Here is a 25,767-nt window from a genome sequence, read left to right as displayed (position 1 = left end):
AACGAATCGAAGGTTTATTTATGCTATTTTTTTCTTTCGCTTTATTTCGTTTTGTAATTGACTAAAAAAACTAGAATGGAATTTTAACGGTAATTTTCTACGGGGTGAAACGCACCATTGGACAAGCGAATCGAAGGGTTATTTATGACATTTTTCCGCTTTCCGCTGTGGTTTTGTTTTTTTCTGTTTTTGTTTTTCAAAACACGTTCATTTTTCCCCTGATTTTCGCTTTTTGTTTTTCCGATTTATTTTCTAAATAAGTTATACGTTTATTGAGATTGTCGGACTGACTTCCTCATCTTGGTTGTTATAGTCACAGCGTTTCGGCCGTTTTGCCCTTCCGCCTTCATCAGGTGTTTTGTATCGAACTGGGGAACCGTTTGTTAGGAGTCTCGACCCCAACCCATTATTATTATTTCGAGGGTTGGGTTCGAGACTCCTAACAAACGGTTCCCCAGTTCGATACAAAACACCTGATGAAGGCCGGAGGGCAAAACGGCCGAAACGTTGTGACTATAACAACCAAGATGAGGAAGTCAATCCGACAATCTCAATAAATGAAAACACCTCATCTCAAAAATACAGACAAGTTATACGTTTGTTCGCTCTTTTTTGTTGTTGTTTTGGTTTTTCTTTTTTAAATGGTTAACCAGGGTTATTACTCCGCTTATTCTTTACTTTACCCCCCCCCCCCCTTACACACACCTCCAAACAACCGGGCAACGCCGGGTACCCCCGCTAGTATATTAATATTTGATTTTGTTTTTTTTAAGTAAGATTTTTAAAAAGCAAAAAATTGATAACACCAACTTTTCTGTCCTAATTCGCACCACCTTTTAATGTCACCCTGTTCTCTCAGCTTCCAACAACGCTTCACGCTTCAATGTAGCGCCTGTGTATAGATCGCCTTATTTTAAATAATAATAATAATAATAATCATAATAATAACTAGCGGGACTTGTGGAAATTCCACAGCGGACTCTTCATATGTAATATATTGATATTGCCATTCTGTGGATGTTTAGCGTAAATGGAGACGCCCTGGTGTTATGGTAGCTCTTTAGCTAAAACTGCAAAAATATTTATCCAAGCTAGCAGGGGTGCACGGCGTAGCACAATCGTAAAATACGCTTAAATATTATATTTTAATGTATGCAGATTTCGTATATATTATTATGGAGTCAATTTTCTATCGATTCTTATATATTATAAAGTTGTGATTTCAAAAATAAAAAAACTTATGAACAAATAATAATAATAATAATAATAATAATAATAATAATAATAATAATAATGATAGATAGATAGATATTTAAAACAATAAATAAATAAAAAAGAACTTTCTTGTATCGTCTCATTTGTAAAGGATTGACGAGAATTCGGCGAGATTTTGGCGTTAGTTTGTGCGACCATTGACGACAAAATCACCTGGGTGTCGCCATTTTGGTTTCTTTTCTCATTCAGTAGCCTTACCCTACAGGACACGCAGACATGTCGGCGGTTTTTAAAAGCAAGTAATGTTAGCACTCATTACAATTTTCTTTGTTAATCTCAATGTTTAATTAACAAAAAAAAAGAAATTGGTTGAGATATTTTTGACATAGATCGACTGTGTGATTCCTATGAATGAAACTAACGTATTATTCGGCTTTCTTCAAGCAAATTCCCTCGACGTTTGCTGAATTGGTGTTCGTATGACGTCATCGGTGGACTGTTTCTCACCGATATAAATGATTACACACTAAAAATAATTAAATTTTAAAAGAATCAGGCGTTCTTCAAGCAAAGTCCCTCAACGGTTGCAGCTGGTCTGTCAGATTAAAAATCAATTTATTGAAAATTAAAAAAATAAAAATTAAAAACGTATTTCTGCATTTATCAACCTGCGATTTCCACGAAGTTGCTAGGGTTTGCCCGGCAGATGACGGAAAAGACCGGAAACGGTCGACAAGTAGTTTTCTTGATAGTAAGATATTTTTTCTACTGTATTACTTAATGAATTGCAGTGGTCGTCGCCATTCTTAATATGGGGAGGGTGTGTAACAATTTGTGTTTTCTCTCTCTCTCTCTCTCTCTCTCTCTCTCTCTCTCTCTCTGTGATAAGGCTCGTCCGACCGTTTCCGGTTATTCCTGTCATTTGCTGGGCACACCTGAGTAACTTCATGGAAAGCGTGGGACGATAACTACAGAAGCACGATAAAAATAGTCTTTATTTGAAGTTTCATAATAAGAATATGTTTATCAAACGACGTTTTTTACCGCTTATTCTGACAGGCCCGCAGCAACCGTCGGGAGATTTTGCTTGAAGAAAGCGCTCTTCTTTTTTTTTTCTTTTTTTTTTTTTTTAAATATTTGAACTATTTTTTATGTGCAATCATTTATATCGGTGAGAAACAGTTCACCGATCATTCCCTATGAACACAAATTCGGAATAAGAGGTGTCCGCAACGGTCGGGGGACTTTGTTTGACAAAAGCCTACTATGTTCGGGTGGTTTAGTTGTCTCCCACCCACTGCAAGAACTTAGACACCAAGATCGGATAGTAAGATTGAGAAGTCAACGCCCCAGAGGAAGGATACTCTGACATGCAAAAAAAAATGACTGGGCAGTCACGTTGACATTCTCCGATGAGGGCGCCTTAGGCGATTACTAATAAACTAACCATTTCTCAAAGAGTGAAAGCAAATCCTTGGAAGGTGTACCTCCTAGAACTGCACAGAACTAAACTCCTACCGCAAAATCAACAGAGACCGGATTATTACAGGAAATGTCTAATCCTTGTTGGGGGATTTTTGCGGGGGGGGGGATAAAGATCCTTAGATGTTCGGATGAATCTCACATTTTGACAACAGTTATGCATGTTTTTTTTTTGGGGGGGGGGGGGCGGTAATAAAATATTGCGTGCAATTAAGGTACATGTGTACGTCATTAATATTTAACTTTGGGTGTTTCTGCATTTACCGACCCGCGGTTTCCAGGAAGTTGGCTCAGGCTCGCTCGGCAGATGACGGAAATAATCGGAAAAGGTCGGTCGAGCGTTTCTTAATTTTGGTGCTAATGCAGAGAGTGATCCGCGCTATTTTTTAAACGTATTTCCACGTTTAAGTAAAGTCTTATGATATGTTTGTTTTTTTTATTCAATTGTAAAGTACATAATATGTACAAAACATCTTCCCCTCCCCATGTTAAGAATGTTTTTTTTTTTTTTAAATCAGAACGTTATTATTTCAGCACGGATCACTCTCAGCATAATACCTTAATTTTATATGAATGCGCTGTTTTTAGCTCATACAAATCTATGAAGGCTACATTTTAGAAAGTGGAAGAAATAAAAAAAAATATTTTTAATCACGCAGGTTAAGTTTAGGGTAGGGGTGGTATTAAATACATGTTTGTAATTTTATTTATTGTATTTCCATGGTTTGCCTGTTTATCATTATAATTTTCTCGGATACTAGTGCACTTATTGATCTGTGCTGGAATAATAACGTTATTATTTAGAAAGCCATTCTTAACATGGGGGAGGGGAGGGTGTTTTGTACCTATTCTGTACTTTAACTTTACAATTAAATAAAAAAAAAATGATATAAAATTTTAATTAAACTTTAAAATACTATTTAAAAAATAGTGCGGATGAAAAAGTGCACTAGCAGCTTTTCTTGTAGGGGTTTAACGTTTCGCGATCGGCTGCTTTCGGTCAACGGACGAGCACACCCGAGAAACTTCGTGGAAACCGCGGGTCAATAAATACAGAAATACCTTTGTTCTTATCGTACAACTTTTTTTAAGATAATTTAACAAGAACAAAAACACATTTCTTTTTAAATATTTTTTGAACTCAAATAGGTGACCGCGTCATGTCAGTGAAACGAATTCACTTTTAGGAATAGCAGCGGCAATGAATATTGTTTTTACGTATAAACTCTAAATTTGACAAAAGCTGAAACCAGTGTTTTTTTTTTTTGTTTGTTTGTTTGTTTGTTTTTTTTAACAGTGCAGTAAATATTTAGCCGACAGACGCTGGCAATAATTTTCATTCCAGCAATGGGAAAATAAATAAAAGTATATTTTTAACGATATATATATATATATATATATATATATATATATATATTAAATATAATGGGCGGAAGTCTCTCGAGAGCTCTTTCAGCTATCATCTCATGAGGAGAAAATCGATAGCGTAAAATAATAATACTATGTCGAAAGTAAAGTGTTCTGATGGGGGATCTATTGAATGTGCCAAAAATACGGGGGATATGAAAATAAAGTTTATTAACGTTTAAAAAACGATTAAAATATTGGCACAACGAGGGGGAAGAAAAAAAACGTGAGAAAAGATTCAAAGTTCCCCAAAGAGAAACAATGCGTTAGATGTTTCTTTCTGCCGGCACAAAGGTTTTCGCACCGCAATAGAGACAGACTCCAAAATCTTTAAATGGTTTCTGGAGTCCGCTCTATGTAGCACCTCGAACCATTCTATTTTATATCTATCGGCACAGCACGGGTTGTCAACCAAATGCTGGCCAATAGCAGAGTCCAAGGATGCAGAAGGAGGGAGACTACCAGACCCCATCCTCCCTTGACTGATCTTCGATGGAACGTGCTGGTTTATACGAGTCAAAAGATGCAAGGATGTCCGCCCAATATAACCAGCATCGCACTGGCATTTGAATTGATATACAATATTGCTATTTTGGATGTAAGGTATTTTGGATGTACCGGGACTACTGTGTATGTTTCACCTCTTGCCTTGGTTCATTTATTAATTAAGATATTGGGGTGAGAGGTTATAAATAATAGTGTTACTACTATGGAGGATCGCTATTTGCTTTTTAAAACTTAAGGCGTAGCCACCAAAGTGTTTGCAGCTTACAACTGATTCTACTTTTACATTTAATAGTGTTATCCTTGAATTGGGATTCCACTGAAACATGCATGCACATATGTAACCGATAATGTTTTTATTATAAAAAAAAAAAACTATATTACAGCTCTGTCCTGCATTGACCACTCTTTAATAATCCCGCGATTTTTATTGGATTTACATCTAGGAAACAAAACGATACAATTATATATATACCATACTTACTATCTGTGACTTGTATTTATTATTTATTTCCTATATATTTATTTCCTATATATATATATATATATATATATATATATATATATATATATATATGATACTTACTATCTGTATTTATTTATTTCCTACTTACTATCTTGTATTTATTATTTATTTCCTATATATTTATTTCCTATATATATATATGTATATATATATATGATACTTACTATCTGTATTTATTTATTTCCTACTTACTATCTTGTATTTATTATTTATTTCCTATATATTTATTTCCTATATATATATATATGTATGTATATATATATATATATATATGATACTTACTATCTGTATTTATTTATTTCCTACTTACTATATTGTATTTATTATTTATTTCCTATATATTTATTTCCTATATATATATATATATATATATATATATCATACTTACTATCTGTATTTATTATTTATTTCCTACTTACTATCTTGTATTTATTATTTATTTCATATATATATATATATATATATATATATATATATATATATATATATATATATATATACATCATATTTACTATCTGTTACTTGAATTTATTATTTATTTCCTACAATAATATCTTAATTATGAACGACAGACATACGAAATAAATAAGCATCCTTTTCAACAATATTCAGCTCTATTGGCGTAATTATCTACGCTCATGGAAAACCACGTGCACGGACAAAACAATTCCAAGCGGCGTGTTTCCTGGTTACAACAAATGAATTCAATTCATATAACGTACGACTTTGATTTCACGCACGCGCACAACATCTAACGTGACTGACTCGGAGATAAGTGGCTCGAACGTAGCAATCAATGGCGACCCGCGTTATCCCAATCTCTGGTTATATCTGTACATACAACTAAACGAAAACCCCACAAATTTCTTTTCTATGACTACCCGTCGATGGAACATATAAACAGGGTCTATATAACCGATGTCTCGTTAACGTTGTAACGTGCCGAGATTATATATATATATATATATATATATATATATATATATATATATATATATATATATATATATAGGCAACAAAGCAATAAAGGAAGTAATCGTTTATTAACTCACTTTTACGATAACAACTGTTTTACAAAATTAAGTAAGTTTTATCTATATTTATTTCATATTGCCGTTGAATTTTTATGTTTTTATACATAAATAATGAAAAAATATTTGACAGCGATTACTTATCAGCAATTTTATATATATATATATATATATATATATATATATATATATATATATATATATATATAATGAATGGATGACAAAAGTCTATATTCCAAATTTCATGATGTTGACCATCTTACAATTCTTTTAATTCAGCTCACACAATTCTTGACAGTATCTGTTTCGTAGCACAAACTCAATCACTTAATTATTATATCAATCAGTGAATCTATTTTGCCCTTAACTCATCAGAAGAAATAGCAACAATTAATCCATCAAAAGGAATTAAAATGCGTTTGGACATGATTAAAAAAAAATCCGAAAATTAGAAGAAAAATTGCGTGATGTAAGAAAACTATAAGGTAACTGCAGCTTATCTTCCAATTGTTTATATATTATTTATTTTTATAACAGTAATCTACGTGCATGCATGTTTCAAGGTAACTACCTCTCGATAGCGTAGCTTGATCTTTCTTGGAATCGAACTCCAGACCATGTGTATCACAGTCCAGCACGTTAACCGTTCCGCCACGAACTCCTAGATGACTTTACTCTTTATTTTAATCGCTTATAAATTTTATATTTGTTGTTTATATATATATATATATATATATATATATATATTCTCTATTCTATATCTCCGTCTGAATATGTAGGCAAACAACGCATTTTTATTGATTCGTTGAGGAATGAGTCGGCCTAAGGGCATTAACTTCCTAATTTAAAAAAAATACCAGTTACCGTCTTTTAGTTAGTACGTAATCTGGCTAGAAATTTGAGTCCTACCCCCACTGCCACCACCACAATTTCTGTCTTCCGCCCAACGAAATATGTCCCAGTTTTAAGTCCAAGAACGAATACTTTCTTAAAATCTTACATATTAATCATCTGCGACAAAACCGATCTAGAAAATATCAACTTTGTGGGTATTTCTTTTATTGTTTTTTTTTTTAGCCCAACATAAAAACATACACACAAACAACTGCCTTTATATTATGAATTAGTAGAACTACCCGATATTGCCAGAGTTAAAAGTATAACATATTTCTATCAAAACTTCTATATCTCTCTACCTCCTCCTTCTTTCTTTTTCCTGCTTCTTCATTTCCCCCTCCATCTCTCCATTTCCCTATTTTTCTTCTGCACAGACCATTTTTCATTTATCTAGATATACACGCAAACATCATTTTTCTTTCTATTATAGATTCCTTTAAGAATGAGTCGGCGTTTTCTTACATAATAACACTGAGAAACCAACGCTCCATGACAAAAATGGCCCGGTTGATCCCCCTCCCTCCCAGGAATAAATATTTTTCTAAATTTTAGATATTATTCATCCAAAGCAACATTGGTTCAGAAAATAATTGATAGATATTTGTTTTGTCGTAGTTTTATTTTTAGCTGGACAGACAAACATACACACAAATAATGTTCTTTATATTATAGATGAGGGTAAAATACACGATAAAACTAAATGAAATATCGTATTGTGCAGAAACAGACAAAAAAATAAACACATGAAGAAATCATTAAAACAAGAGAGTTACCGGTAACGTCCTTAAAAAAAAAATAAAGTATTACTTTTTTAAAGACATTCATTGATCAGAATGAAACTGCTAAATCTCTCGCGTTGACGATTCTTTCGGTATTGTTTTTCCTTTTGACTTTTTCGTGTGCATGTATATATATATATATATATATATATATATATATATATATATATATAACAATACACATAAATAATAAAATGAAACCAATATGTTGGCATTTTTTTTTCAATGTTTATAGGTGATTTACAATTGATGCAGAATTTATGAAGTGTTTCCGTTATTTTGTCCAACTCTTTAGTGTAAATATCTAACCTTTATGTGAAATTAAAAGCGAAAACCAAAATTACTTGTATATTCATCAACATTTCGTCTTTAGTTAATGAAGCGTTGAAGTTAAAGTTTTAAACTGCTGAATACCGTTTCGTGCACACACACAAAAAATAATTTGTCGTTCTTTTCTCCCTCTCTGATACGCGGCTTAACAAAAAAAATCTGACGTTTTCTTTCCCACTGACATACGAAGTACCTATAAAATAAGTCCGAGTGAGCAAGAGCCAAAAAAAAAAAAACTTCTCTCCAATCCAAGAAGTACTGGCTTATTATATCCTCAAATTCGACATATGCAAATTAAAACTTGATCGAATTTGAACATATGTCGCTTTTTTTGTGTCCTATCGGTCGAGTTTCGAATTTGGACAGTCGCACACGCCACCCTTGGCCGCTTGTTTCCGTGACTGTTATCACACTCCTTCCTGATCATATGATCACACCGGCTGCATCCCGGCGGTGGTTGTCTCTGTCAAGTGCTTCTTTGCAATTGTGGGGCCTCTTTAGAACCGTGGGCTTCATCAGCGGTGCGCCATTTTCTGCCTCATGATCATCTAAGTTAGTTTCATCTTCGGGTATCAGACTTTCCTACCTGCTCTCCAAGGATGTTGTGCTGTTGGAATCTTCTTTTTACGAGAGTACAAGGTATCGGGGGGCGCATGTCCTTCACGTGTCGGGGCATCATCAAGACGGACTGTGAACTGATTATCTCGGTTACCCGACCCTAGATCTTGTGGTACAATGATTCTCTGGTGCCTTCATCCACACATAGTCTCTAATTTGTCATGGACTATGCTCGGGGTCTGCTACTGGGTGCATAAAATCAATTCATTTCACCCGGACCCCGTATCGGTATATGGCATTGGCTGATGAGGTAAAAGATGACTCGTCGTCTTTTGGAGTCACGTTGTACCAGTAGACCGCCTCTAGTATGGAGCAGTGCATCCTAGCCACGATCCCTTTTACAGTGCGATGGCATCGCTCTGCTATGCCGTTTCTAGCCAATTTCTGGCAATTTCTGGGATGCACAGCGAAATCTCAAGTTCGTGCTCCATTACTCTGCACAAGTCTTGAATTCTTTGTGCCGGAAATCTGTGTCATTATCTATCAGTAGTTTGCCAAGTGGGCCACGTTAAAAAGACCATTCCCAGTTGGCGAATCATAGTGACCGAGTCCTGCCGTGCTAATTGCATCCACTGAAAACCGTGACTGCCTACAGTCAGTGATAGTTAGGAAATGGTAAGCACCGTAGTGTGCCATGTCCATTCCCAACTGTTGCTAATCACTGTTCACCTTCAGCTTTCTTTTCTCCCAGTGAACTGGCGCTGTGTCTATACATTGGTATTCCATGCACGTTCGTATTGCCAATCTGACTGCTGCTTTTGTTGTCGCAGGACAAACTCACCGGGCGAAATAAGCGGTGTGTCGTACTCCTGGATGTCCACTTTTTCTGTTAATGGGCATGATCTGGGCTGCGTTGAGCTCGATGACATGCAGTGCATCGATCAGTAGCTCCGGTTCCACACCCTTCTTCATGGTATTGGACGAGCATTGTGATACGTACGTCAATTGATCAGCCATGTTGTAAAGTGACGCAACTAATGTCACGTCTACTAAGAGCTCATATTACTTCACCAATTCTTTGAGGGTATTCAGTCGTCTTCTAATGAGCATCTCACTAGCAGCCTTGGTAAGAACTCGCATTTTCCCGCTGTTTCTGAAACCGAGTTGCATACACACGCAGAGTCGGTCTTAATGTGTTACACCTCGGTCTGCCACTGGAACGACAAGTTAATTCCTCTCAACACGGCATCCAATTTAGCCAGATTAACACGCTGCTCATCGTTCTCAGGTCGCAGCCAACAAGCGTCCTCCGCAACAATTTCATCTCTTTCTAATGCTACTCCAATGGCTAGCGCGCTGGCATCAACCCATACGTTGAGTTCCTGGCTGTCCACGCACCACAAGTTGGATTGTTCCATTTTACTGCGTCCACAGTTTGGCACATCATCTGCCGGAGGAGGGAGTCTGTCACTTTGTCGTTCCAGCCGTTTGTGATTGAACAGGCTCTTGTCATTATTACTCCGCATGCCACACGCAGGCACGCACATACAGGGAGGTGCTCTACGAGCTTTCCACATAAGAAAAATACACTCTCTCTCTCTCTCTTACGATATTGGCAATTTCTGGGATTGCGTTCTCTTATTTCCAGCGCAGGACACTGTGCCCGGAGATATGCCCTTTTTGGCGCCACTCGCGCATCTTGGCAGTGCAAACATCTGCATTCGCCGTGAATGCATCTATATGATTCTTGCGTTTGCAGCGAATGCAGATGTTTGCATGCTTGACCGCTTGTTTCCATGACAAGAATTTCTCGGGATGAGGGATTTGAAGAAAAAAAAAATACATGTACAATAATTTTGTGCGTTCGTAATGTGAAAAGGGTGCTTTTCGAATAAAATATAGAATTGAAATTATAAAATATGTTATACGTTTATGATATGAAATGAGTTTTTTTCTTTAAAAGACACATGGCCCTTAGAATTTAAAAAAATGTGCAGCGATTTCAACGTTAAAACAGCCATATTGAAATCAATAATAAATAACCATATTGAAATCAATAATAAATAACCATATTGAAATCAATAATAAATAACCATATTGAAATCAATAATAAATAACCATATTGAAATCAATAATAAATAGCCATATTGAAATCAATAATAAATAACCATATTGAAATCAATAATAAATAGCCATATTGAAATCAATAATAAATAACCATATTGAAATCAATAATAAATAACCATATTGAAATCAATAATAAATAGCCATATTGAAATCAATAATAAATAACCATATTGAAATCAATAATAAATAGCCATATTGAAATCAATAATAAATAACCATATTGAAATCAATAATAAATAACCATATTGAAATCAATAATAAACCCCTGCAAAAATGAGGAAAAAAAATCTTGAACACTGAATAAACCAGAAAAGGGCCACGTATTGTCGAAGAAATTGTTTTTTAGGCGACGGATTTTGCATAGTGGATTCATTTGACTGGTCACAGCAAAAAAAAAAAAAGGCAGAGAAAACTAATCAATAAAATATGATACCATTTTTCGGAGCTAATCGCTTCAAGATATCCATCGGCTTTTCTGATAACTGAATTTAAAGATCAGATTATTTTCTTTCAATACAATTACTATCTGTTACTGATGAATTGGCAGTTAAATCACGTGAGTTTAATACGAGATGTGACCAGAGAAGGAACGTGACTATCGCATCTAACCACTTAGGTGAGCGTCGCCAGTTGTTGTAAAGAATCCACTTTTCATCGCAAGTGACAACCCGGTCGAGAAACGGGTCGTTCTTGTTGTGTAAAAGAATGCAAGGTGGCACTTCATAGCGGCGTTTTTTTTTTTTTTTTTTTTTTTTTTTGTTTTTTTTAGTTATCGTTCAAATCATGGGGCATACATTTATCAAGTTTTTTATCTTGCCAATCTCTTAAGTGGTTGGAAATCGTTATATTCATTATGTATAAATCAGACACAAGTTCTCGAACATTTGTGCGTAGATTGGCTTCGATTAAGGCTCTTAATTGCTCGTTGTCACCATCCGATGGCCGAATACTATGCTCATTATCTTCAAGACTCCCGTCGTCGCCACGAAATTCTTAAACCATCATTGTGTTGTGCGTTCAGTAGTGGTTCCTATGCCAAACGCTTCGTTGATATCACGATCTGTTTCAGCAGACTTTTTGCCTAGCTTGAATTGAAATAAGAAAATTGTGCGGATTTCACTTTTTCCATCTTGTATTCAACGTTCTGGAAAGAAGACATAATTGTTTTAAAACGATTGTAATTAAAACGATTAGATAGAGCGAAAAATGCTGTTTGAAATAATATATGCAGTAAAGATATTATAACGAAAGCTTAATTGAAAATACATCATTTGAAATCAAAATTAAAAATTGCGCAAGATTTCAACTTAATACCTATCTCTTTCAAAGAAATCCTTCCCTCGCGATTCAGTGCATTTCTGTCAACCACAAAAATGTTCCGAAAAGTTATCCTTACATTTCCACAGTCGCGACCTTGATCTCTTCTATCGTGACAAAATCAGTTCCCTTAAGCAGTCTTCACTCTGGGAAAGCTCCAGAGCGCTTCCGCTATCTTCCGCACTGCCAATCTGTTATAATTGTGCACCAGCTGGTTCAATCTGCCAGTGTTCTCAGCTGTTATTTGTTGCAGAAGGACACCCTGACACCACATCGGGTCATAATCTGTCTTTCCATACATGAACGCATCTAAAATAAGATGCGTTCATTGGATATGTGTACATTGGACAATTCGCAAAGAAAACATCATTTCAATCTTAAGCATGACAGATCCACAAAAATAATATTTACAGCTTAAGCGTGACAGATCCTCGAAATATTATTTCAAACTAAAGCGTGACAGACCCCCCCCAAATACTATGTCCAACTTAAGCGTGACAGATGCCCCAAAATACTATTTCAAACTTAAGCATGACAAACCAAAAACTTAAGCTTGGAAAACGAAAGAAAATGCTATTTCCAACTTAAGCATGGCATGGCAAACCAAAGAAAATGTTATTTCAAACTTAAGCACGGTAAACCAAAGAAGATGTTATTTCAAACTTAAGCATGACAAGACCATAACCGTGGGTCGTCTAATGCATTGAGCTGTGCCTTCAAGCGTTGAACCGTTCGGATTTGCATTTTGAGGGTGCTGGCAATGGTTCTGTTTTCACAACTTGGATCTGTAGAGAGCATGAGTTGTACAATAGTGCATTTCCGACCTCGCTCGTTGATTGTGGGGTGGTTGTTTTGCTTTTACGGCATATCAACCCTTTTTATGTCATTTAATGCCAAATCCAGTGATTTTGAAGAACAATTTTTTAATAGAATATACATTTTTTTCAAGTCATTTTCAATTTATCCCATAGTTGGACCCTAACAGGTACTACCACTCCAGGTCAGAGTGGACCTGGGAGCAATGCAATTAAACGGTTACTCCACACTCACCAAAACCCGCAAGCTGGGGCCTCACCATCGGATATAGTTTAAGGTCATACCCAGGATCATCGCTCGTTGAACATTGCGTCACTTTCAGACATGATAGAAGGTTTCTATCACTCTCAGGATTTGTACACAATTGGCCAACTAGCAGATTGTCTGTAACAAAAACAAACAAACAAACAAAAAACTGGTTCTTATCAAACAGAAATAGAATCATGTCGGCTTTTCTAGGGCGACAATTTTATCATTCCAACCTGTATTAGGTGTTTGTTTTTGTTTTGTTTTTTTTTTCTGACCAAACTTTTAACTCCATTTGGACGATTAGAAGTAGTGATTCATTTTTTTCTTTAATAATGTGCCCGCCTCCTTAGATGTTTGTCCTCAAGAGATGTCATTAACTGGAAGCCGCATCATTAGTGTGTGCTACCGTAATTTTGTTTTGTTGAAGTAACCAAACACAATAGCTCTCCGATTTCTCAGTATCGTCGAAGAAACCTGCCATGGCTAGTCGGACTTGTTGTTATACATTAGTGCGAATTTCCTGGCGGACCAATTCCGGTCTGACCTTATCGGATATCCTGCTATTGCTCTGCAGACTTGATGGTGGAGTAGAGTGTAGAGTCGTCGGACTGAAAGATTTGACAAATGGGACTGTTTGCAATTCCGGTCTCTGTGGCAGATCTTATTTGGAAACGATATTCTTGATCGGAAATGCTGCATTGAGACCAGGAAGCTATTAGCTTTGGCATACAAATAGTCCTTAGTTCCTCTATGGACATCTTTGGTGAAATCGCCAAGACATAGAAAAGAAATGCTATCAACCTAACTCAATGGACAAAAGAAATTTCAAACTTCGAAATAAATACTCTTTATACTGAACTTATACACACACACACACACACACATATATGGGTGACTAATATATATATATATATATATATATATATATATATATATATATATATATATAACTACTTCATTTATTCACATAAATTTAATATACGAAAGTATAGATTTATGCGTAAACTTTAAGTATTTACTTCAAAAGTGCTCAATACGTAGGTAGAGCTAGTTAGTAATTTATAAAATATATATGGCGATTAAGCTACACTGAATATTCTGCGTTTCATCCAACTATAGGATTCGTCGGGCTTATGCGCGAATTTTGTGGTTGCTTCTTGTTTTTATATATGTTGAGAATTTCTAGTTGGCCAATCAGCTTTCTAGTATCCACCGCACCCCTTCCTATCAGCCAATGGGCATGCATTTTATCAAACAAAGGATCTGTTTTAGAACTAGGTTAGTGGTTTTAGGTAGACGGTCTCCTTTTTTTTCCCATTCGACTACCGGCGAATAAAAATACCTTGAAGTTATCTTTCAGTTGTTGCGAAAATTTAGAGATGATAATTAGACGATTGTTTTTATTTAACTATTACGCTCAGTTCTTTTTGTGCATATTTTCTACATCGTGTATAATTGCGTAGCATTTATGATGAAAAAGTTCTAGCGTTTGTGTGTATCATTGATATGAACAGTCTACTTTTGTAACATAATCGGGTTGGCATTTGAGGGCGTGACGTAACCATTACGTCACGGACTCAAATCGGTATATGGATTAATCTCGGAAGAGAATAAAACACGGGGGAAAGAAGAAAAGATTAGAAGGAACAGAATAAATAGAAACTGAGACGTAGCAGTTAGCCTGACCTCTCTCTTTCTCCCCCCCCCCCTTCCAAAACGTCCTGGATATGACCTTAACCTATATCTGATGGTGAGGCCCTAGCTTGTGGGTTTTGGGGAGTGTGGGGCCACCCTTTAATATCCATTGCTCCCAGGTCCACTCTGACTCGGAGTGGTAGTACCTGTTAGGGTCCCAACTATGGGTTAAATAGAAACTGACTTGAAAATACATTCTATTAACACATCTTCAAAATCTCTGGATTCGACATTAAATGACCTAAAAGGGTTGATATGCCGTAAAACAAAAAACCATCCCTTCTAAAAATAGTACTTTGTAAAAATGGCTGTCGTGCAAGTGTAATTTACGAGATGTGTTTTCTGGTACTCTGTACTGACAGCAAGTAGCTGTTTTGGTTATGTGAAACGGCAAAATAAATGCCTTTTTCTTGACTAAGAAAAGTTGCGTGTTGGTTATTTTCCTCTTGTTTACATATAACCTGTTTGATCCGTTAGAGAAAAATAGACGACTGCGTTACTGAAGTCTGTCGCCCATTTTTCAGTCAAATCGATTCATTGCCTGCTCTAATTGGGGTCCTATTGCTGTGCACGGCGGGGAAGCTTCACATGTCTCCACGCAATGACTTAGTTCACAATACATTGTAGTTTACATTGCACTGTAGAGAACTTACTATTGATTTTATAAAATCATTTTTAGATGTCTTCAATTAAAGTTTAAATCCAAAAGTCAAGTATCATGATTTAATTGTGCTTTAAACAGACACATTCATTTCGAATGCGCCCCTGTCATATAAAAGAAATTATTGTTGATTTTATATGTCTGTCCTTACTGCTTGTGGGGTGATAAAACTTCTTAAAGACACTTGTGATGTTAGGCTATGTAAGGTATTAACTTTTGTCAAAACCGCCCGTTCCTTCTTTCATCGGATTATTCCGATTATCAAATATCGTTACTTATCGAAGACATTCTGATACAAAGCCTATCTAAGAACATTGCCAAACATATAATGTACGTTTGTGTGAAATTTCATAAAAATTGGCCCAGCCGGTTTCAAGTCCGTATGGAACTCTCTCTCTCTCTCTCTCTCTCTCTCTCTCTCTCTCTCTCTCTCTCTCACACACACACACACACAAAGTTCCTTTTATATAATAGTAGAAATATCCGAGTTATTGAAGTAAACGTTAATACTCCTAAACTAACAATTATAAATAAACTAATTTCATTGTGTTAGAAAAATGTCATTAGCTCCATTCAGGGTCTACTACAGATGGAAATAGTACATATGTATGGTACCCTCCATAGTATGTATTTTTTGGGGGGGACTGGCATGCATACATACAGTTGTTTGGCATATGATTATTAAAACAAAAATTGTTCGAAAAATCCATAGTCAAAATTATCGTTCCTCCCGTTATTGTTTCCTTTAATTCCCCCTTCTTTTTGATTAGACGATTTGTAAACACGTGGCCGTCCTTTTAAATTGCAGTATTTAACTAATTTGGTTATTCTTTAGTCCTCATTCAAAGAGATGATCTTTCAGAGAACGGAACTTGCGTCACCTGACGAAATCATTGGTTATTCATAACTGACTGGCTGACTGAAACATTGTCATGGCTAAGTATTGATTATGTAAAAATTTCATACAAATATTAATAAAAGTGTAATCTATGTATAAAATAACAAAAGTCCCAACCGAATATATTGTTACATACTAAATGTACTAAAGCGCCTCTGCGCACCGGCTCCACGCATCTTTCCGCTGAGAAAAAGAAAAATAGTAAAAATTAATCCGACTAATGGGAAGTGTGCGTGCCCAAAATGAAGTAGAAACAGCCGGCATGTTGGGGTATATAAATAGCTGAAATTTTTGGAGAACCGAAAAAAAGGAGAGAAAATAAGAAAGAGAGATCCAGCAAACAAGAGACACAGCGCGAAAAATATCCGCTTTCCAGGTTAAAGCCGATAATGCTTCTTTACTACAAAAACTGAAGAAAAAGAAATAAGTAATTTAAAAAAAACACTCAATTCCGTCCTTTTTCTTTCTTTCCAAGTTTTAACACTCAAATTTTAACCAAATTTTATCATTAAATGTTCCTTGTTATTTTTGGTATAGAGTTGTTATTACATGTTTTAACAACACATATATATATATATATATATCCGTTCACATACACTTTTTCATGGTAAATCTAAAGCCCAGATGGAATTGAGCAAAGTTGTCTTCGATGTATTGCATCTCATCAGTGACGTGCTCCGACATAGGCGCGAACCCAGGTCATCGCACGCATGAAGTGTGCAATACTGACGACCTAACCATATGAGCCACGGCGCAATCTATTGACTATGCCTCGATTTTAATTTTTATATTTTAGCTAGTTCTACATTCTACTATGTGACAAGTCACGCGTCCTGTACAAGTAAGATAGTTACTGCGGGTATGCAGTCGATGCAATTGCTCGATTTCATCTAATTCTGGGTGCTAGCTTTATCATGAAAAAGTGTATGTAAATGGTTATATATATTAACTGCTATATGTTATAAAAAAATCTTACTCCTTTTCACAACGCTATGCCTCCCTTTTTTCGTTTTTGAAATGTAACAGGGTCATACATTGCATTACATCAAAAACATATTTTCAAGTGTTTGTGCTGGTGTTTTGTTTTCTTAATTTCCTTCATCCACAGGAAGTCTCGCAATAAGGACGAAACGTTGATGAACACATAACTTGGTTTGTTTCCTTATTTATCTCTCTATTTCGTCGGAATACTATTTCCATTATTCTTATATATATATATATATATATATATATATATATATATATATATATATATATATATATATATATATGCGTGTGTGTATGGAAGTTTGAAACGCCGAGAGCAATGTCGAAAGACTGGAACAGCAAAGAAAGGGGAGGAAAAACAAACAACCAAGTAGACGAGTATGTTCGAGAGAAATGCCTTATTATTTAGTCATCTATCACTCCTCTACTCCGTATATAATAATCAGCAAACCAAGGAAACAAGAGTATTATCCAAGGTGGTGAAAGAGACCAGGACTGCAGCAAGAGGCTAGTATCGCAGTTACAAATGATTAGAATATGAGCAGCCCCGCATTATACCTAACTTGTCAAGAACTCAACACCTCACTCTTGAGCGGCTTAAGGAGAAAAAAAACTCGTCTACCTACCCTCCGACAAAGGTAAAGAATTTTGTGTCATCTCACAAGACTCTTATGACTCCCTCACCTAAGATCACCTTAGTAATAACAACCTTTACACCCCAGCTGATAATATTACTGCCACCCAAATACAGAACACTATTAATTATTAATAGAACCTGGTCACAGATTTACTCCCATAGAAATCTTCCAAAACAGTAATAGATTAAACTTTACCACCCAAAACAGCAAACTCCTCACTTTCTTCCACCTCATCAAAAGTCATAAAAACAGCACACGCGCGCAATACAGACCTATATTCAACAGCCCTCTCTATAAGATCTCTTATAAGATCTACTCTCTACCTTTCCAGCCCATATCAATAGCACCGACTAAGTCATTGACAGGCTTATACGCACCTGCCACTCCTATCTTCTTTTCACGAGATACATAGATGACATGATCATACTTACATGCTCCCCTAATGAAGTTACTAAAATCTTCAACAATTCTGACTCACCTGTAGTTCACCATAGAACACCCAAATGCCTACGGCTCTCTCTCTCTCTCTCTCTCTCTCTCTCTCTCTCGCTCTCTCTCTCTCTCTCTCTCACACACACACACACACACTCCTTGACTTCAAACACAATATCACTGAAGACGGCTCTATATGTACAGGTTTCTACAGGAAACCAGCTTGTAGGCATCTGTTCGTCCACTTTAGATCTGCGTTACCCCTCAAAGATAAACTGGGCTATGCATATGCAGAGATCTCACGTATACACAACAAGTGCACTAACACACCCGACAAATCCCTGCACACTAACAGCTTCCTACACACCCTCTCAATAAACGGCTATCCAAACTCCACCTTATCTTCACTCAGAAAGAGAAAAAACGCCAGACTCTCTCAAATACCTGTTTTCTCAAGTTCCTCATCTTCAATGATAAAATCTCCTCAGCCATCCGTAGAGCCATACAGAATGAGAAGCTAGACGTACAACTTATCCGCACTGGCACCACCTTGCGACAGCACATAACTTGGAAACATTCACCACACACACCTGACACTTGCTCCCTAGCCAACTGCCCCATCCCACTTACAGGCTTATATTCTTCCACCTACGTGGTCTATGACCTACCATGCACCAAATGCAACAACTCATATATAGGGAGTACCACCAGACCGCTGCAGCAACGCATTAAAGAACACTTAAACACTAGAATTTCTTCATTCTACAAGAATATTATTTCATGCAACAACACACAACGTAACATCCGTGTTAGTATCCTTGCCTCAGTCTGGCCCTGTCGGTGGGGCATTAGAATACGCCGACTGCCCCCCTGCAGAGGGTAAAAGTCCCTCAATGGGGGTCCTGGATATGACCTTAAACTATATCCAGTGGTGAGGCCCCAGCTTGTGGGCTTTGGGGAATGTGGAGCCACCTTTTAATTACCATTGCTCCCAGGTCCACTCTGACCCGGAGTGGTAGTACCTGTTAGGGTCCCAACTATGGGTTAAATAGAAACCGACGTGAAAACAACAAATATATTCTATTAAAAAAAATTTTTCTTCCGAATATTTGGATTCGGCATTAAATAACCCGAAAAGGGTTGATATGCCGTAAAACAAAAACAACCAACCAACCAACCTTGCCTCAGTCAGAAACTTAGCACATCTCAGTATTGCTTATCACGAAACACAAACCTTCCCTTAACAACAGACTTGAACTGAGCTCTCCTTTCATGTTTTGGCCCCTTATAACAAGATGACTCATAATAACAACGATAGAAAAATTATATTAAAAAAATAGAATTTAATAAAAATAAAAATAAAGAAGAGCCATACACAGTTATATGGGCATAGATTATGAAGTATATAAAAGATGAAAACATCCACTTGAAACATTGGGATGAGTAAAGGGACAGAATTATAACATGAACATATAGATACAGATCAAAGAGCAAATGAGATGAGATAGAAGGTAGATAGTAAGATACATATAACGAATATACATACATGAAAAAAATATATACATGCATTTGGGTTTAAATATATGTAGATACAAAAATATATTACTCTTTATGTATCAATAACACCAAACACAATTTCACTAATGGTTTTAACTTAATCTTCAATTAATAAAGTTACGAGATTATGCCAATGAAGGTCAGTGATTTGGGTGGGATGAGAGAAAGGGGTGGGTAGGTTTTGGGTGGGATGGGAATAAAATTTAGGGCCAGAAATTAAATAAACAGAATATATATATTTAAGAATTAGACTAAAGGTTCCCTACAAAAAAAAATAAATAAAACTAAACAAAATAAAAAGAGAATAGGGTATAAGAGATATGAGCGTGAACACGAGAAGATAGACATAAGATTAGATAGAGAGGACGAAGTGAGTAAGTAGCAAATAAGCTGAACACAAAAAATATTAATATGTAAGAACAAAGTGATAATATTATAGCCACAAAATATGTGTAAAATACTAGAAATTAAGCCCAGTTAGTTCAATTATACCTAATATAAAGAAATATAAATAATAAAATATATTTATAACAAGTAACAAGTACAAAAATCAATAAATAATAAAGTTAAGTACAGTTATCTCCCTTACACCATAAATTACCCAAATTTGGCTGCGGTTCTATAATAAATAAAAAATATATTTAAAAAAATCTTGGCTGCATCGTTAGTATTAAGAAAGAAATGAATAAATAAACAAAATGCATTATCGTAATAGGATAATAAATTTAACCAATAGTATATTTTCTAATAAAAAATTAAAATAAATATTTTAATAAGGAAAAAAAATACCATCACAAAAATATAGCATAACAGTAATAATAAATAAATAAAAAATTATCCCCAGTTAGCTACACAATCAACTAATCGCCTCTGACTTCTAACTGCGATCCTGGTCTCTTTCACCACCTTGGATAATACTCTTGTTTTCTTTTTGAAAAGGGGAGGTGCTTTCACCCGAAATTAATCAAAGTTCCATACCACCAACGGACTTTATGTACTCCGGATTTGCCAACAACTTGGTTTGCTGACTATTATATAGTGAGTAGAGGAGTGATAGATGAATAAATAATTAGACATTTCTCTCGAACATGTTTGTTTGTTTGTTTTTCCTCCTCTTCCTTTCCTTTGTTGTCCCGGTCTTTCCACATTGCTTTCGGCTTTTCAAACTTTCACATATTCCTTTACCAGCAATGCTTTAAGCAAACTACCATATACATATATATATTATATATATAACCTTGTTCAGAATTACTGAAGTGGGCTAACCATTGCTTATATTCGTATATGTGAGCCGAATGTAAGTGGTTCGCTGATAAACTGGTCTTTTTGGATTCAGCGGGAACTAATTGGTTTCACATTATACCTTTTTATCATTATATTTCCAATCTGAGTACAAACAAACTTCTCTCAGCTGTCTTTCTTTCTTTCTTTCTTTCTTTTTTTTTTTTAGCTTTAAAAACGTTAACTTCTTGAATCTAAGGATCACGTGATATTTTAAAGACTAGAGACATGAACGAATACGTCAACTGGGTTTTAAATAAAGAGATAATTTTGGCTACAGATATTTCGAACGATTTTTGTTTTAAAAAATCATAAACTAAACAATTGGAGTTAGTTTTTAATTAAAATTGACGTTTGGCCACGATTTCGTCCTGTCACGTTTCATTTTTTTCCTTTTTTGTTTGATTTATTTATTTATTCCTTTTATTTAATTATTTTTTAATTATTACATTAAATTATTTTATTTAAATACATTTTCCGATTATTGTTGATTTTAACAATTCATTATTCATGCTTGGATATTTTAATCAAGATAAATGTATCGATATCTTCTCCATTTGGTATTTTCTTTCTTCCTCGCATTACGCCTGCAACTCTCTCTCTCTCTCTCTCTCTCTCCTTTTCTCTCGTGCGCGATCTCTCTCCCACTGTATATAGCTCTCTGTATATTTTTCTCTGTCTTCCTCTATCTCCCCCTCTCTCTCTCTCTCTCTCTCTCTCTCTCTCTCTCTCTCTCTCTCTCTCTCTGTTGTTTTAACTATCTTCGTATCAGTCTTTCAATCTTTCTCACGCGCACACACATGCTCTCTCTCTCTCTTCCTCTCTCTCTCAAGATGTCTTCCTCTATTTTCCTCTCCCTCTTCCTCTCTCTCACACACACACGTTTTGCTCCTATCTCTATTAATCAGTCTCTGAATCACTCTCTCTCTCTTTCTCTCTCTCTCTTTATCTCTCTGTCTCTCTCACTCTGTCTCTCAATGTCTGTTTCATTATCTACCCCTCTTTCTCTCTCTCTCTCGTTCTTCCTACCCTCCTATTTTTCTTAGACAGTCTTTCAATCACGCTTCTCTCTCTCTCTCTCTCTCTCTCTCTCTCTCTCTCTCTCTCTCTCTCTCTGTCTCTCTCTCTCTCTCTCTCTCTCTCTCTCTCTCTCTCTCTCTCTCTCTCTGTGAGTTGCACCTTTTAAACTATTCCTTTACAGTGCTTTCATCAAAAAACTCGTTTTTGCTACAAACGTACATTTCCATCCCAACCCTTCTCTTTGTATTGCGCCCCCCCCCATTCTTTATTCTTCTATTTCATCTCTCTTCCCTCCACCATAATTTATAGTTTTCTCTTCGTCTAAACTGCTTATCTCGTTTAGATTAAACTTAATTGATTTGACGCGTGAATTTGTCATCACTGAGATTTTTTTGAACGATCAACTCAATATAATTAATTTATTCTCTCTTTTTTTTTCTTTTTTCTTTCTTTTTCTTCTTCGTAATTTTTTTCTTTTTTATTTCATCGTCTTTTTTTTTTTTCATTTTCACGTAATATTTTTCTTCTGTTTCTTTTTACTCGTAATCTTTGTATTCTTTGGGGTTTTTTTTTTTGTTTTCTTTTCTTTCGTTTTTATTTTTTCTAAACTTTATACGCCGTAATCTTTACTGTTTTTGCTCCTCTTCTTCCTCTCCTTCCATTTTCTTACACCGTAATATTTAATGTTTCCATTGATCTAACCTCCGATCTTCTTCAGATATATCTTGTCGAACTCGGGAATCTTTCTATCGGAACTTGTCGCGCAGCGTGTAAAATACTTGATAAAATTTAGTTGTAAGTTTCAATCCTCAATGCGGGTGACACTAAGAACACAGTTGCGAATTACTTAGTGTCTTCCCAGTCGTGGCTGACCGAACAAGAGCACGCTACCCCCGTAGATTGAAGAAAGGGTTCCGTTCGAAATTTCGTACGGATTCCCGAGTTCAGCAGAAATATTTCCGAGTTCGACAAGATACACTTAAAGAAGGTCGGATGTTACATCGATCGAAACGTTGTGAAAATAACAATCAAAAGTAGAATAGTATTCTTATTTGTTATTTCATTTATAAGACGTTTTCTTTCTTTTTTTTTTAATCGCTTTCTTTCTTTTTTTTTCTTATCTTTTATCCGTTCTTTCTCCTCTTCTCTTCTATTACTACTACTTCTACTACAAATTTTACTACTATAACTACTACTACAGATCACCGAAGTTAAGCAACGTTGAGCCTGGTTAGTACCAGATGGGTGACCATTTTGGAATTCTAGGCGCTGTATGTACTCTCCGCTCATCTCTGCATTGTTTCCAGTCGTCCTGTACCTCAACTTGCCACAATGCAACAATGGGAGAGACGTGGTTAGAGCTGCGCAACTCTTGCCACACAAATTAACCACACAGGCACCCTTATAGTGAGTATCCGTAGTCTGTCAAGTCTGAAGGAAGCCACAAACTACTACTTCTACTAACATCAATAATATTACTTTATCTTCTTTACTTCTTTTTTATGCAACTATTCCCTTTCTTCCCTCCCCTTCTTTTTTCGCTGTTTTCCTTCGTCATGGAATGCTTATTTCCCCCTTCTTCTCATCCTCCTCTTACTTCTTTTCCTTTTCCTCCTTCTCCTTTCTTTTAATCTTTCTCCTTCTTCTGACACTGTTTTCATTTCTTTTCTTCCACTTTTCTATTTCCTCTCTACTCTCCAAGATTTTAACTATCTTTAGTCATTTCTCTTTCCTCTCAACTCTGTCCATCTTATTTCATTTCCGTCCCTCAACTTCCGTTTCAGTCTGACGGCGGAAGTGATAAATATTCGTTTCTTTTCCTAATTTACGGCTCGTTCAAACATTAAAGATGGAAACCGGCAATCCTTCTTACGCGCATGCGTACACAGCCATTTACACTCGAACGATAATAATCGCCATTTAAATCTCTCTGTCTTGTAGAAATTATGCATGAAGGGAAACGATAGAATTTATTCAATTGTATATTTTCATGAAGTTCGCTATTCATTTCTGTTCATATATTTGCATGTAACGCAATCGTTATGTTAAAGAAAACGAGGACAAGAAAGACACTCTACTCACTTTCATTTTTAATCAAAGTCTTTATATCTGACATTTCCAACAACGCATTTTTCTAAGTATTTTAAACAGTTCATTTTTCCTTCTCCGGCCGCGTCCGACTGTTTGTCTCTTCTGCGACGTCACCCATGTGTCTCGAAAACGTGCTTTTCCGAACACCCGTCTCGAACACCTCTTTCTCTGAACACATCTTAAACTCCTCTTTTTCTGAACATATCTCGAACTCCTTTCTTTCTCTGAACATGTCTCGAACTCCTTTCTTTCTCTGAACATGTCTCGGATTCTTTCTTTCTCTGAACATGTCTCGGACTCCTTTCTTTCTCTGAACATGTCTCGAACTCCTCTCCTTGTCTGAACATGTCTCGAACTCCTCTCCTTGTCTGAACATGTCTCGAACCCCTCTCTTTTTCTGAATATATCATAAAGGAAACGAATCATAAAGGAGATCGTGTGTGATCGTCTAGTCAGAGTTAATATCGTATGATCGTCTAGTGGTCCAGTCTATTAAATGATATGTTCATATGCTGTTGTGTGTGTGTGGTACATGTATTTTCAGAAATACCTTCTGCGTCATCGATGTTGATCCATCTGGAAACGTCTCGTCTTTGAGGGGAGACTGGTAGTTGTTTTAGACGAATATTCATTCACTCCAACACGATGAATTGGTTTTATAATTTTTATTTCACTTTCCAGATGTCTAACAGAATAATGGAAAGTGAATCTGGTGTGTGTGGTTTCTCTTGGTCTCGTTTCTACACACGTCAGTGAGGGGGAGAAGACAACGATGAAGCCGTCTGTCCTCTTCTAAGTCTAAACCAAATCTCCACGACTCAGCTAACCTGATCACGTGACTCACACGCAATCCGATCAGCTGATCCTGACTTCGGTCAACGTGTCTCAATATAATTTACACACCTCCCCCCTCTCTCTCTCTCTCTCTCTCTCTCTCTCTCTCTCTCTCTTGATCCATTCTCTAACACATGTATCGATCTTCTCTCTTTGCCTGAACATATCTTTAACTCCCCTCATTGTCTGAACATGTCTAAACCCCCACTTTTTCTCTGAAAATGTCTCGAACGTTTCATTTTTCTGAACCCGTCTCGAACACCTCATATTTTTAACCGGCTTTAAAACCTCATTTTTTAACCCATCTCAAACACCTCTCTTTCTCTGAACCCATCTGGAACACCCTTCTTTCTCTGAACCCATCTGGAACACCCTTCTTTCTCTGAACCCATCTGGAACACCCTTCTTTCTCTGAACTCTTCTCGAACACCTCCC

Source organism: Euprymna scolopes, chromosome 38, assembly GCF_053919585.1.
Source record: "Euprymna scolopes isolate OS-2025 chromosome 38, ASM5391958v1, whole genome shotgun sequence".
Taxonomy (NCBI): Eukaryota; Metazoa; Mollusca; class Cephalopoda; order Sepiida; family Sepiolidae; genus Euprymna; species Euprymna scolopes.
The sequence above is the reverse complement of the archived record's forward strand: the minus strand, read 5'-3'. Positions refer to the sequence as shown.